The sequence below is a fragment of the Rhinolophus hipposideros genome, assembly GCF_964194185.1.
Source record: "Rhinolophus hipposideros genome assembly, chromosome: 9".
NCBI classification, from domain to species: domain Eukaryota; kingdom Metazoa; phylum Chordata; class Mammalia; order Chiroptera; family Rhinolophidae; genus Rhinolophus; species Rhinolophus hipposideros.
Genome location: NC_138055.1, coordinates 54859364 through 54882259, shown reverse-complemented (window position 1 = coordinate 54882259; position 22896 = coordinate 54859364).

The following is a 22896-nucleotide window of genomic DNA, read 5'->3' as shown; positions in this document are numbered from 1 at the left end:
TTCTTTCCATTTCTTGCCTCTGTTCTTTGATGGTGGTTCTATTTTCGGTAGTTTTCCCTTTCATATTCCAAAATAGCCACCACTTCATCCTGGGCTGAATGCTTCCTCAAGTACATGTAACGTGAAGAGTGAATCTCTTCCCCTATGTCAATACAGAAGCTTTGGGCTTCAGTCTGATTTGGTTCAACCTGGTCACTTGCCAGTCATCTGTCTCTCTGTTCCTGAACAATCTACTGTGAAATAGGGATTTGAGATTCACTGATTTGATTAGGTTTTGGCCACATGCTCCACCCACAGCCTCAGCTTTACTAGAAGCACAAGCTATTTGAGAAAGGCATGGATATTCAAGTGTAAATCAGGATAGTCTTACCAAGAAAAAGGGGAATGCATATTATAAAGCTAAACTAGCAAATGTTTACAAAAGACATTTCATACATTTCAGAGAGCTTTCCTAATATTTATGTAATAGGATTTTTCCAACAACACTGTGAAGTAGGTTTTATTAGTTTCATTTTTTTTCTACAAAAAGGAAAATGAAATTAGAAATATTTTGTGACATGTCTAGGACCTCACAGGAGAGGTCACGGGCTCCCATCTTCAACTTGCCATACTTATGAGTGGTTTGCAGAAGTGACCATCCAAAATGAATTCTCCTTAGTAAAATTGTCGGGTGCTATATTTTTTTCTATTTTATTGACATATAACGTTGTGTAAGTTTAAGGAGTACAACATAATGATTTGATACATGTATATATTACAAAATGATCACCACAATAAGTTTAGTGAACAGCCATCACCTCACATAATTACAACTTTTTCTTGTGAGGAGAACTTTTAAGACCTACTGTCTTACCGACTTTCAAATATACAATAAGTATTGTTAACTATAGTCACCATGCTGTACATTACATCCCCAGGACTTATGTATCTTATAACTACAAGTTTATACCTTTTGACCTCCTTCACCCATTTCCCACAGCCCCTACCCCTGACCTCTGGCAACCAACCAACCTGTTCTTTGTTTCTATGAGTTTATGGCTATTTTAATGGGTGGAGGTGGGGATGGAAATATTATCACTTTTTTCAGATACTTTCTTAAGAGTAAAGGAACAGCTTTGGGAATGCTACATTTTTTAATGGAACACAATGCAAATATTAATTTTTGTCTCTAAACGTTCATCATCAATATTATTCCTTGCATTCACAAACATGTTCCTCAAAGAATATCATAGTAGATCAGAAATAGGAGAATTAATATAAATGTGCTATACAGAAAGGTTAGTGTTTGCATAGATAAGTTAGTTTGCCCAGAGATATTCAGATGTGGTACCTCATAATGAAGTGGTGTGTGTGGTGTGTGTGTATTACGGAAGTTACAGAGTTACGAAAAACGTGCCAGTTTAATCAAATCTATGGCTACAGGAATGAAGAAAGGGGCATAGGTGCTAAGACTTTAAAGGCATGTTGTTAAGAAACTGACTAAAGCCAAGTACTTGCAGCAAGAGTAAAAAAGAGGAAGAGTTACTCTTCCTGCTCTAGGTTCTTGTTCTTGCATGTTATAGTCCTCAGCCCAAAGACTGTACTCAGGTAACTAGGTAACAAACTTTTGCTGCAGGAGATATAGGTGTACATGTATAATGTGTTTGCCTATTTTGTAGACTTATTAGGCCAGCAATGGGGTGCCTTTCAGAACCACCTTACCTGCCATAGGGTGGTTGGTCCCCAATATCTTCTGCTTTTTTTTTTTTTTTTTTTTAACACAAATTGGCTGTACTTCTATATGTGCCATCTGATTACTTTTCATCAATATGATGTGAGTATACACAAGGTGTGTCACCTCTGGACAATTGTGATTAAATGTACCTTCTCCACACTGTCTCTCTTATCTTTTCACCAGCAGCACAGTATCCAGTACACCACTCTAAATCCCTAGATAATCTTGAAATAACTATATGGAAGGAGACCAAGTAACCTACTAAATGCCCCATTTGAGGTCTTTGTTCATCTGTGGTATAAGCAATATGCGAAACTTTTATTGTATTAAGCTACTGAGATTTAAGAGTTCATTTGTTAAAACAGCTATACTTATCCTAGCTATACTGACACTACTGCTATTTTCTTTTTCTTTCTATTCCTATTGTAGTTACTTTCACCATCTTTTTCCTCAATTCAATATAAAATTTTATTCTTTTCTTTAATCATCTGAAGAATCCGTGGGAAACAATATATATTACTTATATGTGTTCCGTATATTTGCCCTTCCACCTGTCAGTCTATATCTTAGGGCTACCCTTCAGAGTAAGTTACTGAGTACTGGGAAAGAGACAATAAAATCTCTTGGGGGATGAGGCAGTGGACAGGAGAGGATACCAAGTGCCATCCTTCTAAGGCCACAAAAACCCGCTTGCCACCCTGCCTAGCCCCACTTTGTGACAACTCCTGAGGCGTAGCAGATGAAACACACGATGTTGATTCCGATCACAGCGTGCAGAGGAGTGGAACATATGGACACAGACTTGGGGACAGGGACAATGACCATAACAAGTGCCTTATTTATTGGTTTTGGTGAAATTGAAAGTGTCAGATATAATTCACCAAGAATCTGGATGTGTGAGAAAGGAAAATTAAGACCCAGAATCTACAACCGTGAGGAGGAACTGTACTAGAGGAGTCAGCAAATGAAAAGACGTTTCAAGTTCAAGGTGAGTTGGAAATGGAGAATAACAAGAAAGAGGTAAGGTATTTTCTAATCCACAAAAGAAATCTATCCTTAGCATTATACTCTCAAGATCACACAATGGAATTTATAGATGATGTAATACAGAATTGTACACCTGAAATCTATGTAAATTTACTAACAATTGTCACCCCAATAAATTTAATCAAAAAAAAAAGAAAGAAAAAAAGAAATCTATCCTCATCTAAAGAGAGGGGCAAGACTCCAGTATCAGCTCTCTTAGACAGTTTGGGGGATTGTGGAGCGCTGGTAAAAACTGCTGTATAAAAAGAATCCAAACAGGAGGAGATTATTAGTCCAAATTAAATATGGCAAATTCTTTATTGTCTAGCGGGGCTCTTAGAGTTACAGGCAGACCTTGGAGATACTGCGGGTTTGGTTCCAGACCACCACAACCAAGAGAATATCACAATAAAGTGAGTCACATGAATTTCATGGTTTCCCAGGGCATACAAAACATGTGTTTACATTATATTATAGTCTATTGAGTGTGCAATAGCAGTATGTCTAAAAAACCATGTACATACCTTAATTTAAAAACACCTATTGCTAAAAAACGCTAATCATCACCTGAGCCTTTAGCAAGTCATAATCTTTTTGCTGATGGAGGGTGTTGCCTCAATGCTGAAGGCTGCTGACTGATCGGGGTGGCGGTTGCTGAAGGCTGGGGTGGCCATTTCTTAAAGATAAGACAACAATGAAATGTGCCACATGAATTGACCCTTCCTTTCATAAACGATTTCTCTGTAGCATGAGATAATGTTTGATAGCATTTTACCCACACTAGAAGGTCTTTCAAAATCGGAGTCAGTCCTCTCAAACCCTACCACTGCTTTATCAACTAAGTTTACACCACATTCTAAATCGCTTGTTATTTCAACAATCTTCACAGTATCTTCACCAGGAGTAGATTCCATCTCAAGAAACTTTCTTTGCTCATCGGTAAAAAGTAACTCCTCATCTGTTTAAGTTTTATCATGAGATTGCAGCAGTTCAGTCTTTTCTTCAAGCTCCACTTCTAATTCTATTAATAGTTCTCTTGCTTTTTTCACATCTGCAATTACTTCCTCCACTAAAGTCTTAAACCTCTCAAAGTCACCCATGAGAGTTGGAGTTAACTTCTTCCCAACTCCTGTTAATGTTGATATTGTGACTCTTTCCATGAATCACTAATGACACTGGAAATGGTGAATCCTTTCCAGGTTTTCAATTTATTTTGCTCAGATCCATCAGAGGAATTACTATCTATGACAGCCATGGCTTTATAAAATGGATTTCTTAAACTATAAGACTTGAAAGTAGAAATTACTTCTTGATCGATGGGCTGCAAAAATGGATGTTATGTTAGTAGCCATGAAGTCAACGTTAATCTCCTTGTACATTTCCATCAGAGCTCTTGGGTGACCAGGTGCATTGCCAATGAGCAGTAATATTTGAAAGGAATCTTTTTTTCTGAGTAGCAGGTCTCAACATTAGGTTTAAAATATTCAGCAAACCATGTTGAAAACAGATGTGCGATCATCCAGGCTTTTATCTTTTCCATTTATAAAGCACAGGCAGAGTAGATTTAGCATAATTCTTAAAGGCTCTAGAATTTTTGGAATGGCAAATGCGCCTTGGCTTCAACTTAAAGGCACCAGCTCTCCCTAACAAGAGAGTCAGCCTGTCCTTTGAAGCTTTGAAGCCAGGCTTTGAGTTCTCTTCTCTAGCTGTGAAAGTCCTGGATGGGGTCTTCTTCCAATGAGGTTGTTTCATCTACGTGGAAACTCTGTTGTTTACTGTAGCCACCTTCATTAATGATCTTAGCTAAAGCTCCTGGACAACTTGCTGCCCTTTGTACACCAGCACATCCTGCTTCCCTTTGCACTTTTCTGTTATGGAGACAGCTTATTTCCTTAAACATCATGAACCAACATCTGCCAGCTTCAGACTTTTCTTCTGCAACTTCCTCACTCTCCCAGCCTTCATAGAATTGAAGAGAGTTAGGGCATTACTCTGGATTAGGCGTTGGCTTAAGGGAATATTGTGGCTGGTTTGATCTTCTGTCCAGACCACTAAAACTTTCTCCATATCAGCAATAAGCCTATTTCACTTTTTTATGACTCATATGTTCACCGAAATAACACTTTTAATATCCTTCAAGAACTTTTCCTTTACAGTCACAACTTGGCTGTTTGGTGCAAAAGGCCTAGCTTCCGGTCTATATCCACTTTTGGCATGCCTTCCTCACTAAGCTTCATCATTTGTAGCTTTTGATTTAAAATGAGAGACGCATGACTCTTCCTTTCACTTAAACGATTAGAGGCCATTGTGGGGTTATTAATTGACCTAATTTCAATATTGTTGTGTCTCAGGCACTAAGGAAGCCTTAGGAAAGGAAGAGAGACTGGGGAACAGCCAGTGGTGGAGTAGTCAGAACACACACAAGACTTGTCAATTAATTTAGTCATCTTATATGGGCATGGTTCATGGCACGCCAAAACAATTACAGTAGTAACATGAAAGATCACAGATCACCATAAAAAATATAATAATAATGAAAAAGTTTGGAATGCTGTGAGAATGTTTAAAATGTGACACAGAGACACAAAGTGAGCAGATGCTGTTGGAAAAATGGCACTGATAGACTTGCTCAGTGAAGGGCTACCACATACATGCAATTTGTAAAAATCACAGTATTTGTGAAGTGCAATAAAGTGAAGTGCAATAAAATGAGGTATGATTATAATTTAATTCTTTATTATTTACACCCCATATAATAGGAAAGTTGTTCTAAAGAATGAGTTGTAAAAGTATAAAATTGTAGAGATGGAGAGCAAATTAATGATTCCAAGGGCTAAGAGGTGATGATAGAAGGGGAGTGGGTGTGCTGAATAGTTTTATAATTTAGTGGTAAGGGTTCCAATGGTGAACATGGGTCAAGCATGCCATGACTCAATACTATAAGAATATCCCAATTTGTTATTCCTGGTTTCATTTATTATATTTCTTAATTTCACAGTATGAATTGGGAGCTGTACAAACCCCCTCTCCATTTCTGCTATCAACTGATACCTTGCTTTTTCTCTGGAAGGAGTGCTACTCTAATTGGACAGACTTCAGAAAAAGTGTGAAGATGTGTTTTTTTAACTGGTAGAGACAATGGGAAAATCTTCACTTTGGCTCTTTCTCCTCTAATATTTGTAAGTGTAAACTTCATCCCATTTTAGTAGTAACTTCCATGATTATTAAATCTTGGACTATTTAGAGATCCATGTGGTCTAGCCCAGTGATCTCTAAACATTTGACTCACAAGCACCCTAAATGGCTTTGGAAAAACTATACATACCTTCTCACACATTTTTAAATTGACATTTAAGATTTCTAAAGAACTTATTTAAGTTTAAATAGTTACAAGTGATATAACTTCCAGCACATTATAATATTGACATTTTTAAATAAAACTGTTACTTCACTTTCCTAAAGTGAAGTACATTTCCTAAATGTATCCAATGAGATCTAAATGCCATAGCAATTTGACACCCACTATCAAACATTTTTAAAAGACAAGATGTTCCTAAAGTTAAAATTTTTACAAAGTTCCTTTTTCTCTTTAACCTGTATTTATACTCCACTCCTCCAGAGAACTTTATCCTAGCATATTTTTATGCTTGAAAGCATTTTATTGATTACTTTATCATATTCTTCTGCAACAAAAAAGGCAATTATTTTAATCTTTTCTGTAGTCATAAAATTCCAAGAGCTAAAAATTTACTTCTGAGTTTTATTATTATTACAATTTTTATTTATTCACTACTGATCAAAATAATACATGTAAAATACAAATCTTCACAAATATCAAACATAGAAATATATCATTGAAAATGCATTTCATAGATGGACTTTTCCAATAGTTTGTATCCAAGAATAAATATTACTTAATGCTACAAGGTTAAATATCAATACCATTTCTATTTTTATTTGTGAGCACTGAAAAAATGTTTTCAAATAAATGAGCTGGTAGAAAAGCATAAACTTTTGTTTTAACAATGTCACTCAATTCTTTAAATTCCTTGTAAGTTATATGTTTAAAAACATCACATAACCATCTATTATTAAAAAATTAATAAACTATCAGATGACAAAAATTTAGAAACCACTTGATTTGCAAAATGATTGGCTATTCAGTTATTCAAGTCATTCACGTTCTTAACACTGACACCATGTTTCAAATATCCCTCTGTTTGACATCCTAGAGGTTTTTACACATCAGGTTAATGCATCTATCCTGCATGGATAAGAAATATGCTTTTCTTTTTAAAGTAGGAGATAGGTAATTGTGAAAGGGGAGGTGGGAAAGACAAACCAGCATAATTCCTTGATCACGGGCTGGTTCTCAGGGAGATAAATTTTAGGAAAGAGTATGTGGAAACTGAGAATCGGGAAATTTATTCCCTTTAAGCTATCTGTAACTGTATACCTTTCAGGTACGGTACCCTAGTTTTAAGATTACTAGTCTAACCCTGTTTACTAGCTATCTCTAATTTAGAAGACAAATATGAGATAAAATCAGTTCAATCAATCTAATGAAGTAACTGCCTAATAACTGACTGCTAAGTAACAGGTTGTAAAAACGTACAACAAAGAACAAGGATGCAGTGTGGGCACTTCCAGAGTGAGGTAGTTAAAAAGCTATAAAAGGACAAATAGAGGTAGGAATGTTAGGCGATAATGTCAGGACTTAAAATAGAGAGGATGACTGTGAATAAGTACTGAAGTCTTCAGAGTGTGACAGAGAAGTCTGAAAATGAGGAAGGTGAAAGCTGGTACAGGTAATCCTCCATTTGAACAGAAAATGTGGGGTCATGAACAGTCTCCACTTCGAGGGCCACAAAAATATAAGCACCTGCAAGAGAGAGCCAGGTGTCTGTTAAGGTGAGAAAGTAGATGGAAGTGTCCAGCAATGAAATGCATTTCCTATTATGTATTTTTATGTTTGCTATTTGTCAAGATTTATAATTTACATGTACCATTTCCATCGGTTGTGACCAAATAAAAATTGTAATAATAACTACATTCAGAAGTAAATTTTTAGTACTTGGAACTTATGACTACAAAAAAGATTAAGCATGAAGACATTTTTTAACCACGTACCAAAACCCTTGTTGCTTTTTTTTTTGACTCCTTTGTAGATTTATCTCCCTAAAGAACACTGCTTAGAAGAAAGGTGACTTAGCCAAGGCAGGATATGCTTAGGTTTCTCTGACATAAACACCTTCTCCTTGAAGGCTATGGCAGCTATCATGAACAACAGGACAGGCTGAAATATCCTCAAAGTTCTTCAGGAAGTGGAGGAACAGAACGAGCAGGATAGGCTGTAGGAGAGGTGAGAGAGACCATGGTGATGTCCATAGATAGCATCCACGCTAATTTTAGCATCCAAATCCTAGAATTCCTGGAACCAGAGAAAAGGAGAAAAGGCAGAATTTTAAGTTTCAACTGTGAACCCTAAGAAGAAAGAAGGAAGCTTCAGTAAATCCTTAGGGGTGCAAGATAATATTAATGTTTCAGATGCAATTCTTTGGAAAAAGAAATATTGTAGTCTTCCAATAGATGGAGGTGTTTTACCAATAAGCTTCTGATGTAGACGCTAGAAGTGAAAACATAAACCACTAGAGAAGCCCAGGCCCTGCGCCAGCTGCTCAGGAAGCCATCCAAGATCCACCTAGACCCTGGAAAGATTCAAAAGACTGTAACTGTGCAAAAGAGAGGACATATTCTTGATAGTTAATATATCTGTGGGATCCAGGGATGGAATACTCAATTTAGAGACATTATTTTTGTATGGAGACATGAAAATGGGAGGAAAACAAAATTGTTCAATTGAGGCCATTTTTAAATTACTGGTACTATATTAAATTGTGTTATACTGCCATCTGGTGGTCACTGTAAAACTCTTTGGTGATCAAAGTTAGACTGCATCCAAAGGTGAAAACAGGAAGAAGAAAGGAGTAGAGGTGAATTCTTATTGCATTGTATTGGAACTAACTGAGTTAAGTTCTATCTTGACACAATTCATAAGCTTCTCTGGCAATGTCAAAGAGGCTGTGGGGTCAATTGCTTTCGTCTCAGGTGTGTATGTGATATGCCACTGATTTTCCACAGCACAACTTACTTTACCATCAGGTTTTAAAGGCAGGCTGCCAGCGTGTGAATCCCAACTCGGCCTTGGAAGACGTTGGGCAAGTTATTTACTTTCTCTTAATCCTAGTTTCCACATCTGAAGAATGAGCTTAATAATAGCACCTAATTTAGAGGGTAAGTTTGAGAATCAAGCTAATTCATAAATGTAAATTGTTTAGAACAGTGCCTGGCACACAGTAAGCGATCAATAAATGTTAACTATTACTTCTCTAAGGGGCTGACCATGGGTTTCTTAAATTCAAGAGAAAAAATAAAGGTGACCACTCTGTACCTCCTTCTTCACTTTTGCCAGAAAAGAGGAATATGTTCATGATTGGTCAGATTTCAGGATGATAACTGGATCTAGTACCTAGTAGACAGAAAAATAGGATAGACTAGTCCTTTTTCGGTTAGTGCCACTAGTTCAATTTCTACTGGTTATCTCAGGTGTGATTTTACAACATCAGAGTCCTTGATGCATGGCTTTGAGCTTATGGAGAACCCATTTGAAAAACCTCCAGTCTATATCTGAAACTAATGTAATATTGTATGCCACCTATACTTTAATTTTAAAAAAGAAAGAATAAAAAATGTACAGTGGCTTCCCATTGCTCACATGCCCCTTGTGTTCTGGCCTCTATCCATTCCTCTGACCTTAGCCATGCCCACTAACCCCCTTTCTCAACTTCCCCTAGCCATGGTGGCTTCCTTGCTGTTGCTTACACAGGAGAGGCATGTACTGCCCCAGGGCTTTTATATGCCTATCCCTTCTGCCTGGATCAAGTATCTCAGGTCAGTCACACAGGTAGGTGTCCATGCCTACATGACTGACCCCTCAGTAAAAACTGCATGAGTTCAATCTGTGGGGTTGCTGGAGACTGAACAGCTAAGGCCAGTCACATGACTGACCTCCCATAAAAACCCTGGACATGAAGGCGCATGTTAGCTTCCCTGGTTGGCAACAGTTCATGCGTGTTATCACACATCACTGCAGGGGAATTAAGCACTGTCCGCACAACTCCACTGGGAGAGGACAACTTGCTCATGCCTGGTTTCTCCTGGACACTGCCCTATGTGCCTTTTTCTCTTCTCTGATTATAATATGAATAGTACTTCTATAATAAACTGTAACCATGAGTATAACATCTTTTCTAAGTTCTTCCAACAAAGTCATTGAACCTACCTCTGACATAGGAAGAATTAACAGTGATTATAAAATCCATTCATTTTATGTATACAAATAATTCTTAAGGAATTTTAAATAAATAAATTGATTATCAATTAGAGCAAATATGAAGAGTGTCTATCTGGTATTGGCAAAATGAACTTAGAAAGAACATTGTATCTTTTCGAGCCAACAAATATTTATAATATATATTTAAATAATAACAAAATGAAGACTAATCAATATTTCTGTTTGTAGAATTGTTTGGTATACCAACATACATGACATTAAACAAAATAGCCTTTAAGAATCATACGTGATTTTTATTTAATTACATCTAGGCCGTGAGTCTTTCATGAAAAAAATCTTATCTACCACCAATCAAACCATAATAAAGAATACAAAGGGCAAGACTAAAGCAGGAAAATGCTAGAGGGACACTTTGTGAAATATTGGAAAAACACATTGTATTCTCGAATCAAACTTCAAACCAACAGGCTGTACAAGAATAATTTAAGAAGATGCTGCCTTATACTTTTGAGTCAAAGTTAAAAATTTAAACAAAAAAGCTCGTTGAAATTATTACTATGGACTGACAACCATTTTCAGTTGTTGAAGAAGAAGAATTTTCCCAAACTGAATCTTGGGTACAAAGTTCTTTCTGGAAAATATGTCACTGAACTCTATTTTACTGATGCTATTCAATCTTTTGCTTCAGTATCTTATATATCAGACACCTGGACAGCAAGGTGGATCCATGATAAATTCATCCTGCTCTCCTTTGATTGCTTTCAGAGAGATTTCTGGGTCTCGCTCAGCTATAGTGAAGTTGGCTAAAGAAATATTTACATACTGTAAAAACAATAAGACACCTCATACAATTATAACCACCATGTCTTCATGCCTTTCAGGTGTTTGTTCAGAAAGTAACAAAACAGCGTAATTAACAAAATGACTGAGTGAAAACAGGAAAATAATGAGCCACTTTCAGCATTTTTCTGTCTGTCACAGGAGATCCTTTAAAAGTTCTTTGTCATGCAATTATGTTCAAACAAAATGGAATAACAGCTATTACTGACTTTTAAAAGGACAAGAAATAACTGGGGAGGTAGGAATGATAAAGGGCAGAGAAAAGGTGAATGATGAACACAATATTGGATATGTGTATTTTGAAATGCCTTACAAATGTGGGGGGAGGGAGAGCGGGAATAGTAAATACCTGGATAAATTTATAGGAAGCTTATTAACTTCACACAATAATTGTGGGCCTGTCTCCTAAGCAGCAAATAACATGCCTGTTCCCTCTTCCATAGGGTAGTCTAGTAAGTAACAGCAAGATACTCAGCTTACAAAGAGCTGTCAGAGCATCCCATCAGAAGAATGGAGCAGACTAAAGCCTGAGAAGGTAGTACTCAAAAATCAGAAAGACAGTACACTGTCCTCACTCTGACACCAGACTGGGTTGGTAGGAGGAGCTGTCATCCTTATGGAGAGAGCCAGCTGGAGCAGGAAATGTTAGAGCTCGGTGGATGTCTTTTTTGCCATTATATCCCCAGAGCACAGAACAGAGCTCATTGCCGTTTCATAAAAGACCACGGGTGGTGGTGAAGAAGAAGGAGAAAAGGAAAAAGAAGAAGAAATTAAAGATGTTTGGAAATTAGGAATGAAGAATTATGAAAAATTATCTGAAACTTAGAAATAAGGCAAAAGGATTATTGTGTATCCTTTTAAAGTCGTACTAGGACATTGTCTAACAAGCCCACTTAAGATCATATGATTCTCAAGGGGGAAGGTGAGGGATTAGAAAGCACAATTGGTAACCACAAGATTGCCACAGGATACGAAAGTCAATTTAGGGAATGTAATCAATAATGTTGTAAAGATTTTGTAGGGTATCCGATGGACACTTGTCCCATTAGGGAGACCACTTCAGGGATGATGTAGATGCCTGATCACTGCACTGTACACCTGAAGCTGAAGCTGAACAATAATGAATGTCAACTACAATTTTATATATGTGTATAGTTACAAGAAGTGGAGTACAGCAGTAGGAATAGAGACAGTGGAAATGTAATGGTTGTGTGCGATGTCAGAGGGATAGTGGATGGGGGGTGAAGGATTATCCCCCACTCTGTGAGGGATATAAATGATAAATGTCTATTACATTGTTTTGTACACCTGAAACAAACAAACAAACAAATAAATAAGTAAATAAAATCTTATTCTTTACCACACAAAAAAAGATCATATGATTCTCTAGGGAATATAGTGTTGTCTGACTTACTGTTTATTACTGAGTAGGGCCCAGACTCTGTAAAGTTAGATGTTAATTTGGAGAAGGCTGGTAAATTGTGAATGATTTTCTGTCCCATAGAAAAGATAACCCCAAAGGTTGAGTCCTGTAGCACATTAGTTTTGTAACTTTGTAATCTTAGTCCACCATTTTTCTTTAATTTGACACAGGTACTAGTCCCACCTATCTTGCCTCTCATTGGTAAGTTAAACAAATCTTTTATATAATTTCATACTATATTGTATGAAAGTCATGGTTTTTAAAAAAACTTTTTGAAAAGTATATTTTGATGGGAATAAGGAAGGAAAGAGGAAGAAAGGAATTTTCTTATCAGCTTGCTCTCAATAAAGAATAAAGCCCTGGCACTTTCCCTCCCCTTCATTACCTCTCTCCCTTTTTCATTCCGCCTCCTTCTGCAAGCTCTGTCTAGTAAACCTACAAAACAAATTGAAGAGTAATACAAAACGTACTTTTTTGCCAAAACACTACAGAGCTCCTGAGACCTACCAACCACAAGATTCTCATTGCCCAATGGAGGAAGAAGACAGCAATAGCATAATCCAAAAAGCACAACTTCCTTTCTGGGTTGCAGTCACTTCCTATGCTAACTGAGGGCATAAAATTGCAAGAACCGCAATTACTTTTGCACCAACCCAATATGTTATTCAAATGGAATTATTACACCACATTGAAAAGTCCAATGTTAAAAATAGAAATAGGTTGGCTATGGGTTCCAGTTATACAGTGGAACCCTAGACAGCATTTTAAATAAATGAACTAGGGGTACATTTATCACCAGAGATAAGTCTCAAAAATATTATGTGGCGTGGGGGGGAAAGCAACTTTCAGAAGGAAACAAAAGTGTGAGACCATTTATATCAAAATTTAAAATCTGTAAAGCAATACTTTATAATACTAATGCACACGTGGGTATATAATAAAAAGGCTAAATTATGTTAGGGAGGAACTAAATTAATGATAGTGGCTAGTTCTGGGTGGAAAGGGAGAGCATTAACGGTGCACTTGTTATTTTACTGTTTAATTTTTAAAATTAGATACATATGCTGTTAAAATTTGATCTAGCTGGACAGGGGTTATCTATCACGGGTGTTCATTCTATTATTCTATTCTTGTCTATTTATTTGAGGTAATTCGTGAACTAGGTTAATTGCAATTAGTTTTAAGTACTTAGAATTATCAAAAATTAAATTCTCACAGCCATTCATTTCACACATGAAAATTTAGCTGTCCAACAGCGCCCTCTGCTGTTTCGTGTAGGCTATGGCCAACAATTTACAGCAAAAATCAACCCTGAAGGAGCGGAGAGGTCTCCCACACACTTTCCTCCCTTCCAGTCTGGCAGGAAGCAGCCTCTGCACCAGAAGTATCATGTTTTGGGATCTGGAGAATACAGCAAAAACACACAGTCTGTAGTAAATATTTATATAGGAGGTTTCTCTCTCCCAGTCAAATTAGTAGCCAGGAATTTGAGGAAAGTTGTCTGTGCAGGGCACATACCTGGTAATATGCCTGTCTCAAGACTGCTGTGTGTCAGTGTGTCTCCAAGAATGCAGGGGTGGTGTAGGGCAGAAGGCGACGCTGACTGAATGAAAGCCAAGGCTGAGATCTGAGCTGCCAGCGGCTTAAGAGAAATCTGATTTAACCTCTTTATTTACAAGTGAGCAGTTTGAGCTTCAAAAAGGAAGAGTATGTCTTCCTGGGTCACCCAGTGACTTCAAGCAACATGAAGAAGAATACCCAGGGAAAGTGGGAACGAGGCACATGATGCTACTCTGTCCTTGTGTATGAGCCCTAAGCAACCTTCCTGCTCATTTCCATAATGCTGCCCTCAAGCCCAGTTAATATGCTACCTGTTTCCACCATCTTTACTGACATCACCGACCTCATGTGCATGATGGCACTATGACAGAACTGTCCTCTCATATCAGTTTGAACCAGAACTGCTTAGGGTTTTGCACTAAACAGGGAACCTCCCTCAGGGTGAGGCAGACAAAGTAGCCTGCCTCAGTGTGTGTTCCCTGTTACTGCGATAACAAATTACTGCACATTTAGTGGCTTAGAACCACACAAATCTTACAGTTATGGAGATTTAATGTCTGAAATGGATATCACAGGGCTAAAATCAAGGTATCCGCAGGGCCGGTATTCCTTCTAGAAGCTCTAGGGGATAATTCATTTCCTTGCCATTTCCAGCTTCTAGGGGCTGCCCACATTCCTTGGCTTGTGGCCCGCTTCCTTCTTCAAAGCCAGCTGTCACATCACTCCAACCTCTGCATCACTCCTTGTCTGACTCTGAGCCCCCTGCCTCCTTCTTTCACTTATAAGGACCCCTGTGATTACATTGGGCCCACGCAGAGAACCCAGGATAATCTCGCCATCTCAGTGTCAGTTGATGAGCAAACTTAATTCCATCTGCAACCTTAATTCCCCCTGGCCATGTAACGTAACATTTTCCCAGATTCTGGGGATTAGGATGTGGACATCTTCGGAGGAGTGAGGCATTTTTCCACCTACCACACTAAGTCACAGCCAGTGCTGGCTTGAAGAAAATCTGAAGCTGTCTCTTTCTCTCTCTCTCAGCCTTATCTGCAATTACTTGACTAAAAGTATACAAATAACTCAACAATAATCATATTATTCATCATTCAATAGTTTTACATATACAAGATGCCTGGGAAGAGAGAATTCCCCCAGCCTCTCTTCCCATCACTCATAGCAGGGTTCTTCTGAAATCAACATCAACCCTCCTAAGATTCCTCTCCCAAAGCTCCAGCCTATTCTACTTCCTGCGTAAATCTAGAACCCCTCAGGACATAGATGAGCAAGAATTGTTTTCATTTACAGAAATATTTATTGAGCACCTACTCTGTGCAGCATTGTGCACAAAAAATTCCTGCACTCAAAAAGCATAGTACCTGCAACACACACACACACACACACACACACACACACACACACACACACACAGAGTCTGATGTCAGAGCTCAGTGCCACACTAGAGAGGTGCGGGAGTGCCAAGAGGGAACAATTAACTCTGAGCCTGTAAGGCCTGGAGAATCCAGAGGAGATTGCTGAGAAAGGAGGAAAGAGCATCCCAGGCAGAGGGATAGAAGAAGGAACAGCAAGGAGATCAGAACCTCACTGGAAAGTTCAGGAACAGTTGGATTTATATTGAATATGCAGTGAATGTAAGGGGGGGAAATGAGGCTGAAAAGAAGTGTGAATTGGGCTATGAAATGCTTTGAATGTCAATCTGAGTGGGTGTCCTGACTTCTAATGTCTCTATATTTCCTCAGTGCCCCCTCATACCCTTAAGCCTCACCCAGGGAGTTCTCAAGACAGGCAGAGGATTGACTGACAAGTTGACTGACTGGAGTTTTAAGAACGGCTTCCTGCTCTGTGCTTTGTAGACAGACCCTCTGCCCCAGGATCCCCTGAGAACTCAAGGACAAGAGTAACAACTTTGGTCTCTTCCTACCTGAGCAGGTTATGGATGGGATAACTTCCCTGAGTCCCTATCCCTCTAGTTGTGCCTATATCTGTTATGGAGCATGTCCCTTTCTTTGTTAATTAAATTTTCAGTATTGGAAGTGGAATGCTGCCCGGAGAAGGACAGAAGACAGGAGAGGTCCAGGGAATGTGGGTTGTAAGATTTCTGGGTTCAGTTGCTACCCAGAGTTCCTGGAATCACAAAAGGGATCAGGAGAGAACTTATTTCATCCATACTTTCTCCCCAGCACTTACTTCTTCCACCATTTTAATGGGACTACCATGATATTTTGGCCCCTTCACAACTTTGCACCATTCTTTCATTTCTCAGAGATCACAATGCATTCCCACCTAACTCTGCCTCTTCTTTCCCTACTGACAAGCTCCACACCAACCATTCCTTGGGTCTCTTCCTCCATGAAGTTTTCCCAGATTATCCCCACACTCCAAAGTCTGGTGACTCCTCAGGCCTTCCAATGGTTCCTTAGGGCTTAAAATTTTAGTTTGCAATAAATCAGCTAGTAAATTTGTTGAGGTCACATCCAAGAGAAGATAGTAAGGTAAGGAAAATCGGTTAGTCACTTTTCACGAATAAACCAGAACTTCGACATTTCATGAGTTAGGTGTCATGAATCATGAAATCTACTGCAAATGGGAAATATTGTAAAGACAGGAGTGGAAAAAACAAAAGAAGTCAAGACACTAAAGGATAAAAAGGAAATATCCATGTCAGAGATTTAGGAATAGGAAGTTGTGGTCATGGGCAGGGGGCTATTTTAACTAAGAATTTCATAAATGGAACTATCTTAGGTAATGCTTTAGGTCCATGTGTGGCCAAAACAGTTGAGATGAAATTTAGAAATGAGGAAGTCAAAGAACTGGGGGTCTCCAGAAAATGAAAACGTTCTAGGATGTTAGCAGGACATGGGATGCAAAGCAATACTGTGATCCAGGAGCCAAAATCTTAAAAGGAGGAAGGGGCCTCACTGGGAGGGGTGTGGATGAGGCAATGAGGAGGGGTAAACAAATGACAGTGCTTCAGGGAGGCAGGGATGCTCTTAGAGAGCCACTCGATCTGGAAACTGCAGTGCAGACCAAGGAGCCAGCAGGTCTGTGGGTTCCACCTCCCCAGCCCAGAGCCATGCTGAAGGCACAGCGCTGGAGGGGTGGGGGCGGTACTTCAGGTGCCTCTCTGGCAGGAGGGGCGCCTGAGAACCTTGTAACCTTCTGTTTGCACCTGAGAACCATATGTTGTTCTGTTTGCAGTTTTCCATTTAAATGATTTCTGCTTTTGTATGTACTAATTCCATCCTACTTTCTTTCGGTTTGTTTGGCTTTTATTTTTCACCCTTTAAAATCAAATATTTTGCTTCTTTACTTTCTACATATCTCATTTTGTAATAAAAATCACTAAAAATGAAGAATTTTCTAAGAACCATTTTGATTGCAACCCACATTAAGATGTGAAGTACTTACATTGTCAGTTCCCAAATAGCCAGTAATTGAATGCTCAGTTTGTTTTGACCAAAGGATATTTAGAAAACTTCTTATTAAAAATATTTCCAAGTGGTTAAATTTTTTACATTACAATTTTGTTTTTAATTCTATTTATATTGCATTATTTTGGAAAATGTGATCTATATAGTTTTTATATATATATACAGTTTTGATCTTAGGGATTTGTTGAGTTTTTTTTTAGTGCCTAGTATTGATCAGTGTCCCATATTTAATACCCCATGGGAATTGAAAATAATGTTTATTTTTTATTCATCGTGTGCAAAACCATAATAAAGCTTCTTTGTCCTAGTACTCAATTTTTCTGTTTTGGGAAGTTTTTTTGAGAGAAGAATTTTAAATGTCCCCTACATGATTGTTAGTTTTTTCTTTATATTTTTGACAGATTTTGTTTTATTTGTCTAAGTGCAAAGTAGTTTTGATATACAGAAGTTCGTGACTGTTCTAGCTTCTTGACAAATCATACCTTTTTTTCCCATATAAAAGGCATTCTTTGTTCCACTTAAAGATCTTGGCCTTGATTCTGCTTTGTCTGATACTCACATGGCTAACCTTGTTTTCTTTTGGTTAGCATTTACCTCGCATGTATCTATCCATCCATTTATTGTTCAACCTTGTTGTGTCCATTCATTTTTGGTGCATCTCTCATAAAAAGTGTACAATTAGATTTTACTTTTTGACTCTGTCATTTGTTTTTGTGTGAGTGGCATTGGTTCCTTACTTCTTGTATTTTTCATTTTGTTTTTCCTTACTGACCTTTCCAAGATCAATTGAGTTTGGGGTTGCTGTTTCTATTTTTCTTCTAGTGGTTTCAAGATTCTATATATCACTTAGTATTTGATTCCACTGAATAAAGCAGAGACCCTAAAATAAGAGGAGTTTAAGAACACATATTCTTATACATAAAAGAAGTCTGGAGGAAGGCAGTCCAGAATATAGATGGAGGCTCCACTGTCTCAGAAACCCAGGCTCCCATTCTCTTTCCACTCCACCATTCATAGAGAGTAATTTCCATTCTCAAAGTCATAAAATGACTGCTAGGACTCCCATTATCATGCCCGAGTTCCATGCAGCAAGAAGAAAGGGGAAAGGGCAAAAAAGGGCATGTCTTGGCTGAATCAGCTCCATTGGAGGAGCCTTTCCTGAAGTTTCACAGACTTACATCTAATCATCCAGAACATAGTTACGTAGATGTGACTATATCTATTTAGTATATACCAAGATGAAAGGGTGACCTTTTACCTGAGTATAATACCACCTCATTCTCTTCTAAAGAAGGGATAAAATATAGTAGATAGGCAACTGAAATCCACCAAACTCTACATACTATAGCCATTCTATTAGCTATTACATTTAATTTTTTTAACAAAGTTATTTAAACAGGCATTTCTTTTTTTTATATATAGTAAAGAATGCTTTATTTGCCATAACATTTGATGTCACTGAAGAATTTTAAGTGATACTTTTCATATTCATACTTTTCATACAAAACCGCTTACCCTAAAATGTTGACAAAAAATGGAAGGGCTTTACCATCTTCAAAAATTGTCAAGTACTATTTCTAGTAAAACCCTTCCGATTCTCAGGTTAGGGGCTTCCCATCATGGAAGGTATTTAGAAAAAGACTGGCTTAGAAAACGGTGTGTTATGAAAGAACATTGCATTGGTTGAAAGACTGGATTAGGTAAACTCTATGGTCTCTTGTAATATAAAACTTGATTCTGCTTATAAAAGATGATAACCAATTATGTAAACAGGCATTTCTTTATATCAATAATTATTCACTGTGATCCCCCCAAAATAAAATATGTATCATTTCTTTAATTTTGTCTTTCCAAATCATTCCTCCCAAATAATAGTGAAATATTACTTCTACATTATGATCAATTATTATACTATATACTTTCTTATTATGGGAATCAATTCTTAATAATTATATAAATCCAATGTTAATGGATTTGACTAATTAATTTTATTTGTGTTATCTTAATGAAATTATTGATTATTAAATTAAATATAATTAATTCATGATTATAGTCAGTATTAAATTTTACTATAAGTTATATTAGGTTGGTGCAAGAGTAAATGTGGTTTAAAAGGTTAAAAATAATTGCAAAAACCAAAATTACTTTTGCACAAACCTAATAACAGTTTCCTTTCTCACCAACTATTATCATAATCTACATCACCTTCTTTCTTGACTTTTTCATCTGTTGAGGATAATATTTTCAGAAATGGTGTATGAGTGGCCCTGTTATTTGTATCTAATTCTTACATTTTATTTTCTAATTACTGAAATTCAGTTTCTCAGTTTTTTCCCTTCAAAAGCCACTGCTTCCTGTCCATCGGCATTTAATCTTGTAGACAATAAGTCTTACCCCATTCCAGTTGGCTCTCCTTTGCATGTAATTTTTTCCTGGAAACTTGTATACTGTGTTTAGCCCTAAAATTCAGAATCCAGAAATTTCACCTAACTATTGTTTCCTACCCTCAGTAGGCAGTCTTGATCAGAAGTATTAAGTATATCTTCACCTCCTTCTTCATCTTCTGATCTTCTAACTTCCTCCTAACTACTTACTTGATCTCCTGGACCGAGCTTTCGTGTCTTTTATCTTTATCGTCATAAGTGCCATCTCCTTGTCTTTTTGGTCTGTGGTATGGGAGCATACTTTGATTTCTTAGCCAGTGGTTCATTTTATAGCCATGTCTTCCAATTAGTTGGAACTTTCTTTTGATAAGCAATTCTTTAACTTGTAAAAATGCTTTTGTCTATGAAGGGCCCTTGATTTCTGAATATAATATTCTCTCAACATTTCCTGAAGATAGTGATTATAATTGTGAAGGTTTTTTGTTTTTGTTTTTTCCTTTTCATTTTTCTGTTTCATCCTTAGCTAGTTATCTCGTTAATTCTTCTTGGCCCTTTTTTTTATGATGTTGATTTTTCTCAAATGTTTACTAATGCTTTGTGTCAAATGAAGTGCTAAGCTGGATTTATAGACACAAGGCATTGGATCTTCAGCATTTGTACAGCAGGACTGTCTCTGCCTAGAGCTAACCAACTGCAGCCTCACAATATGAGGAATGAGGACACAATTGCCGAGGGTATAGGGATGGAGAACTAGCAGACGATGGGGACAATTTTGCTTTAAGGAACTGGCTTTAGTATATCTGGTTTCTCTATAACACAGTTCTTTTTGTGTATACGACCATTTTGGAGACTCAGAGTTATATCAGATTGTGCTCTGTCTCTCTCTGACCTCGCATACCAGCTGATCGTGTCACATTGGCCTGAGAGTAAGCCCTTGAACCAGCTACTATGTAAACAAAAAAGAAGAGGGAGAATTGACCTAGCTGTTCCAGGGAAAGTTATTTGCTTACGTGCCCCTATTACCACCCCTGTGATAAGCTCCCTTTCTCCATACTTTCTGATTCTTGATTTAAAATTTTCCCCAGGTTCCTCTGGAAAGAGAGCTTTCATTCCTGCAATTGCCCTCTCCACATTTTTTTTGGGTTGCTCTTATTTCTAATCTAATTTGTCTAACATCTGATCCCATGTGCTTTCTTTCTGTTAATTAAAGAAATAATAAATGTTTATTCAATAAAACTTATAGAATGGATCCTATATGCCTGCCTATTTTTAGGTACTAAACAGGCAGCAATACACAAGACAAAAATTCCTGTCCTTGTGGAGCTCACTTTATTGCGATAAGTCAACACTACAGAGATAGAAAAAAAGAATCGTAAGCCCTTGGTCTCCCACATTCTCTAGTCCTAGCCTCTACGGTAACGTATGTGAATAGTTTTGTATTATTCTTCCACATCTTTCTCTAAGATCATATAAAAAATATATGCTCTGTTTTGTTTTGTTTCAAATATGGAATCTTACTCTGGGTGCTAGCTACAATTTATTTTCTTCACTTAATAATTTGGAATGAACATCCTTCCAGATACACTAAATAGATCCAACTCATTCTATTAACATCTGCCTAATAGTCTATATTGAGATTCTTCCATAATCTATACAACTAACCCCCTATTGATAGAAACACAGGTGTTTTATTGGTGTGGTTTTAATTTTGTTTTCCTTTTCTCGTTAGATACATGTATGTATGTATTTTTGCTACTGCAAGTCTTGATAAACATCCTTGTCCATACATTCTATGTGTGGTTGCTTCTGTTTCTGTAGCATAATTCAGAATACTAGAGCAAAAGATTTATATATTTTTTAATTTTAACAGTATTGTCAGATTATTTTCCAGAAAAGTGTGGGAAGCAATGTTCCTACTGATGGGATATGAGTGCCTGTTTCACCACAATTTTTTAATTTTTACCAATATGATGGTAAAAAAAATAGTTCCTCATTGGTGCTTTAATTTCTATTTCTTTAATGAGGTAAATATTTCTACATTTTTATTGGCAATCTGTATTTCCCTTCTACAAATTTCCTCTTCACAATCTTGGCCATTTTTATGGTTGCTGCTATTTTCCCTTCTTTTTATAGAAATTCTCTGCATAGAAATTTTATAGAAATTCTCTGCATAAAAAAAGATAGTGTAACCCTCTGAATATAATATACATAACAAAATAATATTTTCTGATCTGTCTTCTGTCTTTTGACATAAACAACTTTTAAACTTATATGTAACCACCAATATTTGGGGTTTTTGTTTGTTATTTATTTTGTTTGTTTTAGTTTTTCTTGTTTTTATCCCTTGTGTAAGAAGGTCTTTTCCACCCCCAAGTTATTTTCACGTTCTCCAATATTCATCTATCTTTTTTTCAGATGTTTAGATCATGTATATATCTAAGACATAAGACAAGATAAGAAACTACTTTCGTCTAGCTGAACAGCCCATTATACTTGTATCATTTATTAAGTGATTATTTCACCCACTGAATCCAATTAAAGTTTTGTCTATTTATTACTGTCTTGATGTTTTGTGCATCAGGCCTGCCAAGGTCACTCAGGGCTGGTGGTTTTCTCACCAGAAGGCAAGATAGCCTCCCTTGCTGGGGGGGGACTGGGACACTAGTAATCCATGTCTTTAGCTCACTGCATCATATTACTCAAATTACCACTAATGGTAACATGCGAAGAAGTGCAGGTGGAGAGCAAAGAAGGCCTCAGGGGATCAAATGGCTTTGGGACTTAGTTACCATGACAACAATGGTGTTTTTATAAATATCAGAGTCACATGGTTTTTTCTTACAGTTCTATAGTGCTAGAATGTGTACTTAGGGGAGAGGGAGAGATAGATAGATAGATAGATGATAGATAAATAAATAGATAATAGACAGGCTTTGAATCTACAGTTGGGAGTGCATGTGGGGAACCAGAGGCCTTCATGGCAGCTTTGAAGGATACTCTCATTTCCTGTAGTCACAGGGAAAATACGCTGAGGACCATGATGAGAATCTGATTGGAAAGTTTCCAAAGTTGCAACACCAATTAAAAGTTCAACTCCTCCAGGTCTCTTACACTAAAGTTAGGGTGCTGGTGAGGACGAAGTGAGA